Raw genomic sequence first — 15041 nt, 5'->3', positions numbered from 1 at the left:
AACTGGGTAAATACAAATCAGCAGGGCCGTAGCTAGCTATGATGACGGGGAGGTCCGGACCTCCCCTAATATTTCAGCCTGCCAAAAAAAAAAAAAAAAAATTTTTTTTTTTTTTTTTGCATGCCAGGCCAGGCCACTCACTGAACAGCAGGCCAGGCGCCGCCTACTGGTTTACTAGTGGTTTTATTACTTTATTCAGGTTTAAAGTGGGTGCATCTCATTGTAAAATTGGACTTGGCCCAAATTGGGCTTCAAACGGCCCAAATCAGGCTTCAAACGGCCCAAATCTGGCATTAAACGACCCAAATAGGGCTTCAAACGGCTCAAATCTGGCTTCAAACGGCCCAAATTGGGCTTCAAACGGCCCAAATTGAGCTTCAAACGCCCCAAATTTTTTCACGCGCCTCGGCCCGTATCGGCCTGGCCTGCTTGGTATCTAATGCCCGGCCTGAATTATGATCCCAGTCCGCCCCTGGTGGTGAGTGATGACTGTCTGTCTGCCTGGCGAGATAATTGAAGGTGAGCGAGCTGCGAGACAGTGAGCGAGTGAACGACAGACAGTGAGTGACACTGACAGATTTTTTAGCAACAACCAAGAAAGTAAGTGTCTAGTCTGTCTCTTAAGTAATGTTACCTGTGTGACACGTTGGGATGCTACTGGCTAATCATGCATGATGCCAATTGCCAAGCTCCCGAAGTCAGGTATGCAGGTGGCTATATGCATGGTTTCAGTTTCATGACCCAATAAGTAACAAAAAGAGGTGGTGTAAAGTTAAAAACAACATAATATATTTTATTTTATTTTTCAATCGTTCCTATCAGGAATAAATAAATGTCCCTCTGTATGTTTTTTTTATTATCGATGATGACTTTGTGTGTTGTGTACGGCTTGGGTTGTGTACCTGTGTTTGTAGGTGTCATTTTGATATGAATTTGGCTAAAACAGTTTGTGTTTGTTAGTTACAATTATGTTGACAGGAGAGCTGAGCAGGTGGTGACATGAAAGAGAATATACTGAATAATGACATCACAACAGTATAATCCTAATGTTGATTTAAAATGATATATTACTCTAAATATGGCTTAAAAAGGGGGAAAAAAAAACTCAATTTTTTTTCGGGCGCCGCCGAATCCGCCTCCCCTTGCTGGACCTCCCCTATTTCGGAACCCTGGCTACGGCCCTGCAAATCAGGGTTACGAAATCACGTGTTAAAATTGACTTTAGTTGTCTGTGTTCTATATGTCTTCTGTGTATTTCGGATCACACACAAAAAAACGTTGCAACATGCATCAATAAGACTATTAGTTTATTTAATTACCATTATTGTGAAGGTTTTAACCAGAAGTTTCAATGTTATTCTCACTTGACGCTTTTGCGGCTTCAGTCTGCAGTCTGCAGTCTGCATACGGTTGTCGTATGTATAAATGCGAAATAAAAGGTGAGCACGCAACGCTAGTTTGCCGTTTTATGCAGACGGTTGTCATCTAAACATGGCCTTAGCTTGTTTCTTCTTTACAGTTAGAAAATAAATGAAGTTAGAAAATAACTTTTTTCAGGGGCATACGTCAACCACCCACATATGTACATAAAGGACATCTAGGCATGTAGATGTGTGTTGTAAACATTTATTTTCGGCCAGAGGTCTGCTGGTGGTCAGAAAAGGTGCTGTGCATGCAGAGGCAGGCAGGCATGTCCAAAGTCCGGCCCGGGGGCCAATTGCGGCCCGTGGATCGATGTTATGTGGCCGGGCCTCGGCTTGTCCCTCAAAAACTATTATGTGTCCCTCCACACAGTGTTGCTTAATCAAGCAAGTTCAATTTGCATGTTTTCCGTTCACCTAATGATGACAGCACTATCATACAGTTTGTACAAGCACCAAGTAGGAACAGCACAGGCAGAACCAATGTTTGCAGATGTAAACAAAATCCTTAAAGTACAATTGTATGTTGTTTTTTATAACCCATATGATGTGAGAAGCAGCTGGCCCCCCGGCATTTTCACATGATCTAATCTGACCCCCATACAAAAGGTTTGGACTCCCCTGTGCTTCAAGGACCACATGAAGGAGCTCCTGAACAAGTGCAACATACCACCTTCAGACCTGGAAAGGGCAGCAGCAGACGAACCACCTGGCGCTCCTCCTGCCTTTCTGGTACCTCTCACCTAGAGGAGAACATATCATTCAGACATGCAGAGAAACGAACCCAACAACAAGGACAGTCCAGCCAGATAGCCTACCACACTCACCTACCCACATGCAGAAAAGTGTGTGGATCGCGAATAGGTCTACAGCCACATGAGGTGGAATGATGAGCGCACCAAGTGCTGAATACCCCAATACCCCTGGGAGTTATGAGGTTATCATCGACAACGATGGACTGCCCATAAGCAAGTAAGTAACATGTTGGTGGTGAAATTTCAGCGTTTCTATTGTGTGTTGAGCTCTGTCGCAATGGCAGGTTTAGGCGTCAGTGATGTCATCCTCCCAGTTTTGCAGGAGGTGGTCAGGCAGGCCGAAGGGCAGCGCTGGTCTGGTTTGGGGGCATGGCTGGCTAGTGAGTTTTGGCTGCTTTTTTGGGTGTGGTTTTCTTTGTGTTTTTGGACAGCTGTTTGGGTTGGATGTCAGAGGGTGTAGCTGTGGTCAAGGCTTGGGCAGCAGTCTGTGGGGGGGCTGTGAGGTTGCAGGGGCACAGGTGGGGGATGTAGAGATAGCATTGGGGGTTTGGGTGAAGCCGGTTGGGTCCTTGTCCACCTCAGTCATAGAGATTACTTTGTCATGGCATCATTGAAGGCAAATGTAGCTTAGGAGCAGCAGTGCCTCTTCTATTTCATCAGTGGATATTTGTGTGTGTGAGGCTGGAAGCAGAGGACCAACAACAGGATTTTGCCGGATTTCTGTTATCGGTTGATGACATTTTTGTTTTGCACCGCTGATTACAGTACATTTGGTGCATTTGCAAGGCAGCGACGCAGTGTTAACTGTGGTGATGGGTGCAGTAAGCACAGAAGTAGTTGTTGGCCACAGAGGCGCCCACTAGCTCACCACAGATGATGTTTGGTGTCTTGATGGGTGTTGGCACGTAGGGGCCTGCTGCATAGAGGTGGTGTCTCTTGTGTGGAAATTCTTGCAGTTGTTGTACAGCCTTATGGAGACCTCCTTCATGAAGTACCACTTTACGACTTTATTGTCGGTTTGTCAGTACTTCTCTTGAAATTGCACTATTTGTGGGCTAGATGCAATCGTCATTTCGTTTCTGCCGTACCTTGTGTATTGCTTTAATGACAATAAAGCTGAACTTGAACTTGAACTTGAACTCATCCACTTGAAATTGGCATTCCCCTCACACAGTGAACATGGTGTCAGTGGCATTTAATTGCCCAAAACATAACCAACGTGGCGCCATTTTCAAATTAGCCAACGTGTCAAATTAACTGTGGCGGAACGTAACCAGTGACGTAAAAAAAATGGCATTGAGAAGTAATGCCAAGGGGTTCGATTGGAGTCAATATAGGAAGGAATGCCTTGACAGTATTCAAAATACCCACACACACACACACACACACACACACACACACACACACACACACACACACACACACACACACACACACACACACACACACACACACACACACACACACACAGGGGAATGGGGAGAAATCGAAGTATAATTCTCTTTGTGGGATAATAAAAAATTGTACATGTTTAATGACCCATAAATCTGGGTTTACATTTCCATGTCCTGCAGGGGAGGGAGGGTCGTTTTACAGTCATGCTCCTCACAAAGCAAAGCACTCTGAGGACAGGTTGCTGGTTTGAACAGGAGACAAAACAACCAGAAATGGCGCTGGTGGTGACTGGGGACTTTAACAGGGCAAACCTGAGAGGGAGAATGCCCACGCTTTACCAGCACATTCACTTCCCCACCCGAGGCAGAAACACACTGGATCAGTGTTATTCAAACATCCGCCATGGCTACAAGGCCGTCCCCCGCCCCCCCTTTGGCAAATCGGACCACGCCTCCATTCTACTCGTACCCAGGTACCAACAAAAACTGAAAAAACAGCCCCCAGCATTCCGAACCGTCCACTGCTGGTCAGACCAATCAGACGACATCCTGAGGGACTGCTTTGACCAAGTGGTGTGGGAGGAGTTCAAAGCTGCAGGAGACCTGGGCGAGTATGCAGAGACAGTGTCATGCTTCATAAAGAAGTGTACCGACGACATAGTCCCCACAAAGAGAGTCAAAATAATGCCAAATCAAAAGCCCTGGGTCAACAGCGACGTCAGGGCTGCCCTTCACGCCAGGACCACCGCCTTCAGTTCTGGCACACCAGAACAACACAAGCAGGCACAATATGCCCTCCGGACCGCTATAAAAAAAGCACGCAGAGACTATGGAAGGCAGCTGGAGTCAAAATTGGACACTAACAACCCCAGACACCTGTGGAGAGGGCTCCATGCTGCCACAGACTTCAAAGAGGTGAAACGACAGAACCCCAGCACGTCACCCACCCTACCGGACGAACTCAACGCGTTCTACGCTAGGTTCGACCCCTCTGCCAGAGCGCCTCCCCTCCTCCCCCACCCCTCTCCCCCTCTCCTCCCCCCCACCAATAGCCCTCACGCCAATAGCCAGCAAGTGATTTGAAAGGCTGGTCATATCAAAGATCCGCCCCACACTCCCCCCGGATCACGACCCGCTACAATTTGCATACCGCCCCAACAGGAGCACAGCGGATAAAGTAGCACACGTGCTCCACACCGCCCTGTCCCAACTGGAGGGGAAGGACACCTATGTAAGAATGCTGTTCGTGGACTACAGCTCAGCATTCAACACCATAGTACCCTCCAGGCTGGTACGCAAGCTCAAGGATCTGGGACTAAACACAGCAATGTGCGACTGGATCCTGGATTTCCTGACAGACCGCCGCCAGGTGGTGAGGGTGGGCAACCTCACCTCCTCACCACTGACTATCAGCATAGGAGCGCCCCAGGGGTGCGTCTCCAGCCCCTTCTGGTACGACCTCTACACCCACGACTGCGTGGCGACTCAAACTTCGAACACCATCGTGAAGTTTGCAGACGACACAGCAGTCGTGGGGCTGATCTCGGGGGGCGACGAGACGGCCTACAGAGAAGAGGTGGGGGCCCTGGAACAATGGTGCCAGGACAACCACCTCTCTCTGAACGTCTCCAAGACCAAGGAGATCATTGTAGACTACAGGAGGGGGGGGGGGGGGGCACACCCCCCCCAATCACCATCAACGGCACAGTGGTGGAAAGGGTGGACAGCTTCAAGTACCTGGGAGTCAACATCCACCAGGACCTGACTTGGGCCGGCCACACCGCCACTGTTGTCAAAAAGGCCCAACAGCGAATACACGGACTCAGGCGCCTGAAGAAATTTGGGCTAAGGCCAGAAATCCTTACAGACTTCTACAGAGGCACCATTGAAAGCCTGCTGACTGGCTGCTTCACCACCTGGTACAGGAACTGTACCACCATGGACCGCAGGGCGCTATGGGGAGTGAGACGCGCGGCCCAGCACGTAACAGGAAGTGAGTTGCCAGAACTGCATGAACTGTATAAACAGTGGTGCCTCAGGAGGTCCCTGAAGATCATCAAAGACACAAACCACCCCCACAACAGCCTGTTCTCCCTGTTACCCTCAGGGAGAAGATACAGGGTTCCAAAGGCACGCACAAATCGCTTGAGGAACAGTTTCTTCCCGCAGGCCACGAGACTCCTTAACATACACAAATAGTGTAGTAGCCGTACTGTACCGCACTGTAGCTGCTACCATAACGTATGTCTAATGTTTAATTGTATGTTTAATAAGGAATATGCTATTTGCACCTGTATGTCAAATACGCCGAATTTAAACCGCAGAGTTTAATTGTATGTTTAATAAGGAATATGCTATTTGCACCTGTATGTCAAATACGCCGAATTTAAAATGTTTAAGCACGTCTAAAGTATGCACATGACATGTGCACCTATGTGCAGTGAATATGCCACTGTCTCTGACTTGTCTTATCACTATACTGCCTTATTGCTTGTTGTGTCTCTTGTTGTTTTTGCACTCATATGCCCTGTCACATTTGTACTATGTTGTAAACGGAGTCCTCAGCACAAGAATTTCACACGTGATACTTGTACCATGGAGTGACAATAGAAATCTTGAATCTTGAATCTTGAATCCTTCGTCCCAAACCTTGGGATCAGTCTGTGTGCTCATGTGGTCTCTGGAGGTGTTTGTACAGTCCATTACTTAAGCTTGTTGTTTTACAGCAAAATGCCTGCATGCAGGTCTCAGGGACTGAAACCACATTGGTGATGTGGATACTGAGAGCCAGGCTGTCAATCTGTCTGAATGAGGATTCAGATTTTCCAAATGGTCACTCTCTCAAACCAAACCAAACCCCGCCAAAGTTACAACAATAATTTATTAACTAAAACTAAGGGGAAATAACTAGACAACACAAACTACATCAAACCAAAAGAACAAACAATAAAGTACACATACCGTAGGTGAAGAGGGAGAGAGTAGGGAAACTGGGTTGTAGAAATTGTACAACTCCATCCCAGAGAATGGGGACATTTTGAAACGATTCCTTTCCATTGAATGAGGTGATTCATAGTAGATTAGGTGGCAACTGATGGTCCAAGGCCTTCTTAGGAGTTCACCTGGCCCAGGTGCACTCCATTAGCTCTGATGATGACTGATTCCACCCACCAGGCTCCTGCAAGATGCATGCATACTCAGAGCCAGGAGAGTGGAAGTCATCATGATAGACTGAATGACCGAATGAATGAATGATTGAATAATGGATGAATGAATGGATGGATGAATGAATGAGCACAGAGAGCCTCATCATAGGACTGTCAAATTCAATAGTGATGTTTTCTTTTCTTTTCTTTTCTTCCATTTGCCGGCAATCAAGAGTCAAAAGGCATGACATCAGCTGCCGGATGGTTTTAGCACCAGCAGACGCCTCCTGCAAACCGTGGCTTTGGCTTTTCAAATAGCCGCTGAGAGCATCAGTGCTGGGGCTGCGTGACAACACACTAAAAACAGCTTTTGCATCCGCTCCCAGCTGATCACAACATGACTGAGCCGTTTGCTGACAGCTAAAGAGACGGCACAGATCACTGAGGGCCCCTGGTGGTGGATATTAGAAATTAATCCATTGAATTCTCTCTCTTTCTCACTCTCACTGAGGCCATTTACACCTGGCGCTAACATGCGTTTTCTGTGATCAGATTGCAATCAGATTGTGTTTTATCACTTTGAAATGCCAGGTGTAAACACCACCAAAATGCATTGAAGAAGGATTGCACTCTGATCGGCCAAACCACCTCCGGAGGTGGTCAGGGATGCATTGTGTACACATTGAACACAAGTGTAAATGCAATGTGTCCTCTCAATCTGGATACAGCAACTTTATGCGGATTGAGAGGACAACCATTTCTGCAATCAGATTGCAGAAAACGCATATTAATGCCAGGTGTAAATGGAATCAGGCTGAAGTGATAAAATACAATCTGATTGAAATCTGATGGCAGAAAACGCATGTTAACGCCAGGTGTAAATGGCCTCTCTGTCTCTCTCTCTCTCTCTCTCTCCCTGTCTCTCATAATCTGATTACAAAGAATGGTAACTGTAATCTGTTTAAATTTCTGGAAAATAAGATAACCAGAGTAGATGGAAGTGTCTGAACAGATAAGGCATTAGGGGTGTCAAAAATAATCGATTATAAGATGCATCGCGATGCAGACGTGCATGATTCTGCATCGATTCACAAATGTCAAAAATCGATTATTAAAAAAGAAAAAGAAAAAAAAATTAATAATAAAATAAAATATAATGGAAGTACATGCAGTTGTTTATTTTAATTATGGATCATAATACAATGCAATTCCAAATGCACTTTTATTTTAAAAGTAGCCACACAGTGAGAAAAAATAAATCATGTATTGCGGAAAAAAGTGATGCATCGATTTAAGATGCATCGAGATGCATCGAGATGCAGCGATAATCGTAATCGAATCGAATCGTAGCCCTCTGAATCGTAATCGAATCATGAGGCCAGTGAAGATTCACAGCCCTATAAGGCATAGTGAGCTCATGGAGATGATGGACACAGTTTGAGAGCCTGATAATGGCTGCCATAATGATCATGCTTTTACAATTTCAGGATATGAATTAAATGGTCTGTTTAGCTTCATTCTCTGCAGAGTAATGCGATCATTAAATCAAAAATGAAAGTAAAGTAAGTACTTTGTCACTGGTGAATGAGATCATCAGTTACACACCACCACACCACCACCACCAACAACAACAACAACAACACTGCAGATGGTCCACCATTTTGCACAATGGAATACAATTGACATCTCACATAAACCTCCCATCCTTCACCACTTATTAAACCAAGCCATGGTGATGGAGTTACCACTTTCATCTCAGTGTTACTGCAGACTCATGTCACTTTCAACAGGTCAAAAGTTGAAGCCGACAGAGCACCATCTTGTGGCCATATACTTATCCATCATCTACAATTCTACCCATTACAAATACTCATTAATAAATAAATGATGTACCTTTTCCAACAATGTACAGCTTATTATAACCTACATATCCTGCTGCCGGTCAATCTTCTTACACTCAAATCAAGCCAGGACATATTATTTGTAAGACAATAATCTCTTTATCACTATGGACAGAGAGAATAGGAAGGAAGCTGCTGAATTGCATGAAATTCAGTAGGCATGTTCAGGAAGGCTGCACTAGTCAAAGAAATGTGTTTTGTCACCATTGGTGAAAGTGGGCAGATCCTACGGTATAATAACAACCATATAACAGCCAGAACAGTAATGTGACATCTAGGTTTTCGATTTTTACGTTGTCAACTCCAGGCATGTATAGGATCTGTAGCCTTCTAGTTTTCTACTGTAACAGTAAATACTTCCCCTTACATGGGAAGTAGACAGACTCTGTCTGAGGAAGGGCAGGGTGCTGCCCGAAACGTTACCTTTTTCCGGTGTAAAATAAATACACTGAACTTGGAGCCTTGCAGTGTGCAAGCTTTCTTTTTTCCTCTACCAGTTTCTGCCTCGAGCTCTGCACCTGCCCTATTCAGGCTGGGATGTGCGTGTCTTGACTTTTTTCATATATTTATAACGTTCTCTATCTCTGATACACTGAAACTGCCTGTCATGCAAAAAAAAAGAACGAGGGATTGGGAGGCGGGCCATAGCGTCTCTGTCGATGATTTGATTTGACAGTTCTGGGCCCTGGAGTTGGCGTTGGCCAAGCCTGGCGTGCTCTGGCCTCAAATCGAATGTGTTCTAGCGCAAAGCGAGTGGGTTCCGGCCGGGACAACCAGGCTCGCTGAGGCGCGAGCCAGTTACGTTAACTTTAGGAGCAGTGCGGTAAATACAATATTCCTGGAATGCGAGTTTAACAAACCAGTTACATGTCCTCTGCATTCTACATCAAATGAAGACATTACCGTTTGTTTTATTTTGTATGTTACATACTTATTGGCATACTAAGTTATTAGTTAGTATATGGGCTTGGAATTCTGCCAGGGTACAAGGGACTAATAGGTGACCATCTTGCCTGCAGAATTTTCAAATCAAGTAGAATACCGTTTTGCCAGAAATCTGGGGGGGTAAGTCCCCCTTTAAAGTGTACTTAGATCTTTTATTTCAACTCAGGAAAAATGGAAGTGTTGTTTATATTTTTGTTCAGTATTATCTTGCATAAGAAAACTCCCATCCTTAACTTATTAATTAAACCAAGCCATGGTGATGGTGTTACCGCTTTGTCAAAAGTTGAAGCTGACATAGACCACCATCTTGTGGTCAAATACTTGTACATCATCATCATCATCATCATCATCATCATCATCATCATTATCATCATCATCATCATCATCATCATCATCATCAAGAATAAAATAAACACTTTCATTCTTTTATCCTCAGCCTCAAAAATAGCCTATACATCAATATTTACATTTCAAATACAAATACTCATTAATACATAAATGATGTAACTTTTCCAACAATTTTCCATAATTTTCATGAATGCCACAGCTAATAGCTTATCCTGCTGAAGGTAAATATTCTTATAATCAAATCAGGACATATTAGTAAGACAATGTTTTTATCAGTAGATATGGATAGAGAGAAGAGAGTGGAGGGGAAGCTGTCTTCCCCCGACTTTACCTCTAGAGGGCACCCTTGCTTTGGAAATAGGAGTTGGTTCACATTAACAGGGCATGTAAGGTCAAGGACGGGGCCAGTTTCTTTTCAAGTGAGTTAATGAATGGAAACTTAATGTATTGTGGAGACAGCTTTCTGAATAGATGTCTTCGTGCCATGAGTTATGACCAAACTGCAGCTTAAATTAGTTTAATTTTTCAATTCAAGTTGACACTTCTCTCAACCCATGGGTTGTAAACACACCTTCAAGGTGCTTACTGTACCATCGACTTATAAAGATGGACGCCACTTCACCTCCCGTTTAGTGAAGCCGCTGCATGTTAGATCGCCGCCCTGACGGCTGAATCCAGTATTAGGTCACAAGGCCCGCCTCCCCATGTTAGTGGATGGGAAAATCACAACCGAAATAATCACAGTATACGTCAGATAATTTTTTTCCAAAGGTGGTTTGTATCATTTTAGATAGTCATTATCATGCTAATGCCTGTGCAAGTGGTCATTTTTCTGATCAGTTTGTTTTTAAGTAGTTATTTGACATAAAATGGGATAAAAATGGATGATTGACAGCTGTGGCAGCCAGTCTCAAGCCGTCATTGGCTGGACAGGCTCTGCACATAATAGATCTATCGTCACAGACAAGACACACGGCTTCATGTTATCTAACGCTGCCTGGAGGTCGGTGGCTCATGTTGGCTGTGCTGGCTACAGACATCAATGGACCCCAATAAAAAGAACATTGTTTTGAGGAATGAAAACAAATGTTTTGTGCGCGAGGAATTAACGTTGGTTGGGGACTCAAGTAAGTTCAGAAAATATGTGTTTTATGAGTTACTCCAGCTACGTTATAAGTAGGCTACACAATGGTTTTAACATGCAAGCTAGCATTAGCTGCTTGCATGTCGGCTGTTTTTCATATTACTATAACTTAACAACCGATAACGATAGCTGGAATAACACAATAATAGACACATATTTTCAGAACTGACCAGGTTGTCCAACTCACAGGAAATGTGTTTTATAAGTTAACGTTAACTCCCGTCCCGGGTATAAGATGAGATGAGGGCGGCCTAGTAGTACACAACCACCATTAGCTCATCGCTAACGGGTTAGCATGACATACACAATGGTTTTAACATGCAAGCTAGCATTAGCTGCTTGCTAGTCGGCTGTTTTTCATATTACTATAACTTAACAACCGATAACGATAGCTGAAATAACACAATAATAGACACATATTTTCAGAACTGACCAGGTTGTCCAACTGACAGGAAATGTGTTTTATAACGTTAACTCCCGTCCCGGGTATAAGATGAGATGAGGGCGGCCTAGTAGTACACAACCACCATTAGCTCATCGCTAACGGGTTAGCATGACATACAAACAGACGTTTTATTTTTTGTAGGCTATTAAAGCAACAAACGTTTTTATATGCATATCTGGGGGAAATGCTTTGACTGTGGGGATGTTCGTTCTTCACAAGCTCCTCTCTTAGTAACGATATACCAGGCAATAGACCAGGCAGCCTGGCTCACGCACGCTAACGTTAGGTTGGGCTGCCCACACTGTACCGGGGGGTAGCTACAACAACGTAGCCTCACGGTTAGATATGTTAACCCAACATTTGCGCCAAAAGAAATGTAATCATAAAGTTAATCAAAATGCCACGGAAACGTTAGGCTAGCTTAGTCAACACATCAATCCCCACAGTGAGGCTGGAGGTGAGTGAGTGGCCTGCCTCCACTTCCGGCCCGGGCTGAGAGCGCTGAGAGCACTCAGCAGCCCGGAGGTCTAAAATCTCCGACAACCAAAATCAGATTTTCGTACAGGCGTCATTTTGATAAACTGATCTCATAGTGGGACTCTTCCTGGTTACTTTTGGCGAGACAAAAAATATTACAACTTAAAGTGTTATATTTACAGAGCTAGACTGTATATAAATACCCAACGCACTGTGCGCATTCTAGAAACAGCAGCTCTACATAAGAAAGTTCAGAGGGGCGTGGAGCTCTCAGAGGTTCTCAATCAAGGGAGCTACTGCGCAGACTCTGGTTCAGTGATCTGGCCGGATTTTGGCTTCAAAAGAACATACAGGGAGGAGATAGGGACACTCCCTCCATTCATATTATATCTCAATGGTGCTTACCGCCACCTGCTATACAAGTAGGTTACTTGCATCAAACTTGTTTCAAAACTATGGTATCCACATGTCTACATTATCATTCCAACCCGGATTTTGATGACGAAGACGGGCTCGGCCGCCGGAGAGCGGAGTCTTTGTGTTTGATGCTTAAAACAAGAGGTAGTGTGGACAATAGATGCAAAAAATGGCCTAATGTAGACATGGCCTCAGGTGTGGCTCGTTAACCACCAGGGAGGAACAAAACATCTTCAGGACACCAATACCTTGAGGGCCAGAATTGAGTAGGCTATGGTAGAGGAGAATATTTGGAAGCGTTTTGAAGGAGAATATGAATGACTCGTTTCAACCAGAGATTATAGCAGGTGATTTCACTGATTAGCCCTCCTTGAACCTGTGCATGGAATTGGTGGGTGAATAAATGTGGGGAAGAAGACAGTCGAGTTCCACAAAGTGTTTTGAACCAAACTTCAAACAGTGGTGTCCTCAGAGGACATGGTATCTGGTATGGTATGTGGCCTGATAAAGAGACCTATACATGTGATCATAGATCTTATAGTAGGAACGAGATCTTTGGTTGATATATTAAACAAATTATCTTTTGGTTTATTGCATTTGTTTAGGTAAGCCATACTTTTATTTTTTTTAACTGACAAAACAAAAAGGTGGCATACTATAAGGCACTATAATAAATTGCAGTACAATAAAATAAATTATTCTCTCACAGACAGCAGAAAACAAAACAGGGAATGCAAGGTAATCAATTTTAGGTTTCTCAAGAATCATCATTCATTAGAAAATAAATTTCCCTTTGTATCATTTGCCATACAGATCAACAGCATACAGATACACAAGTAATTTACACACAGTCATTTGATTAGTGCTACTGTCATTACCTGAAATCACTCAGTGAAAACGGTCAAGATGATGAGTGTGGAGGATGAGAGAAGCTGATGAAGCCTGGAGGCAAAACATCTTCACTGCAGTGTTGCTTTCTATTTTCATCATTGTATGTTCAGATGCAAAAATTAAACACTTCTTGGGCCCTATCTTCCCAAAAGCGGTAATTTATCGTTTGCGCTCGTTTAACGCCAATGCAAATTGGGGGCGGGCACAAGCGCATGCCTGTTATAATTGTACTGGGGATAGGCGTGCCACATGCCAAAGCAGGCGTTTCAGCGCTAAAATGTGGGGATAGATGGCAATATCCTATCGTCAGCAGCGCGCAATTACTTTGCGCTAAGAGCTTTGAAAACCACCTCTTAGCTGCACTCCAGGCGCTAAAACACTCGCTGCGCTTGATCGCACCATAATCTCCGCGCTGTGTATAATAACGTTCAGTCGTAAGTCATTTATAAGCCTTTAGTTAATGATGAACAAATCACTTACAAAACATGAATATACATTTGTAGATGATTAATAAATGCTATGTTAACATATCACAAATGCGTTGTAAGTGACCTGTTATAAATGATGTGTAAATAATTTACAATTAATTTACAAGGCTTTCTGCATCCCCTAATCTAAAGTGTAAACCATTCATCACACATAAATGTGTTACAAACAAGAGGGTAGCTCTGTTTGACAAAATTGAAGCCAATGCAGAAGTGTCCTCTTTGCCTGCAGGGGGCGACCCATTGGTTTGTAGACTTCTGTTTTGAAGCCTCAAGTATGGCCTCAGTAAACACTTTCCTAATGCGTTCATGGTCTCAATCGCTATATTCAGACTATGTTTTGGGGCGTGATTGACAGGTCACTTATCCATTGATCACACAGCTCGCCGATCACGGACCAATAGCAGGCCGTGCTCTGTGGGAAACCCCTGGACTTGTGTCGAGATCCAAGATGGTAATGGCCAAAATGCCATACGTGAGGCGTCAAAAACCAGAAGTCCACAGACCAATGGGTCGCCCCCTGCAGGCCATTCGAAAGAATGCAGGTTCAAGTGCACTTCCGCATTGGCTTCAATTTTGACAGAGCTACCCCCTTGTATGTAACACATTTATGTGTGATGAATGGTTTACACTTTAGATTAGGGGATGCAGAAAGCCTTGTAAATTAATTGTAAATGATTTACACATCATTTGTAACAGGTGAGGAACACCTCATTTACTAAACGTTTATAGATGACTTACAACGCATTTGTGATATGTTAACATAGCATTTATTAATCATCTACAAATGTATATTCATGTTTTGTAAGTGATTAGTTTATCATTAACTAAAGGCTTATAAATGACTTACGACTGAACGTTATTATAAAGTGTTACCCAGAATTATTCACAGGTGTGGCCTGGCAATGCCTGGGCGTTACATCAATCAGATTCCCGTCTCGCAGTCCATGTAATACAATTGCGTGAGGCATGCTGTACTTCTTCCCATGCGTAATTTGGATAGGTGTAGAGTGCCGCGTCTATGTGCCGACAGACCGCAGTGCCGACAGTCCGCAATGCCGATAGCCCACAAGCAGAACCAGCTGAGCGATTGATTGATTGATATCTTTATTGATTCAATAAAAGTAGAATTGTGCAAGACAATACAACAAAACAATATTGATCAAAAGGAATAAAACACAATAAAGCCTGAGGGCTTGTTTCCATTGTGGTCCTTATGTGTGGGACAAGTGGAGAGAATGTATGTGTTGCAGATGTGAGCGCGTGTGTGCG

Source organism: Poromitra crassiceps (assembly GCF_964638095.1).
Source record: "Poromitra crassiceps genome assembly, chromosome: 3".
NCBI classification, from domain to species: Eukaryota; Metazoa; Chordata; class Actinopteri; order Beryciformes; family Melamphaidae; genus Poromitra; species Poromitra crassiceps.
This window is presented reverse-complemented; position numbering follows the sequence as displayed.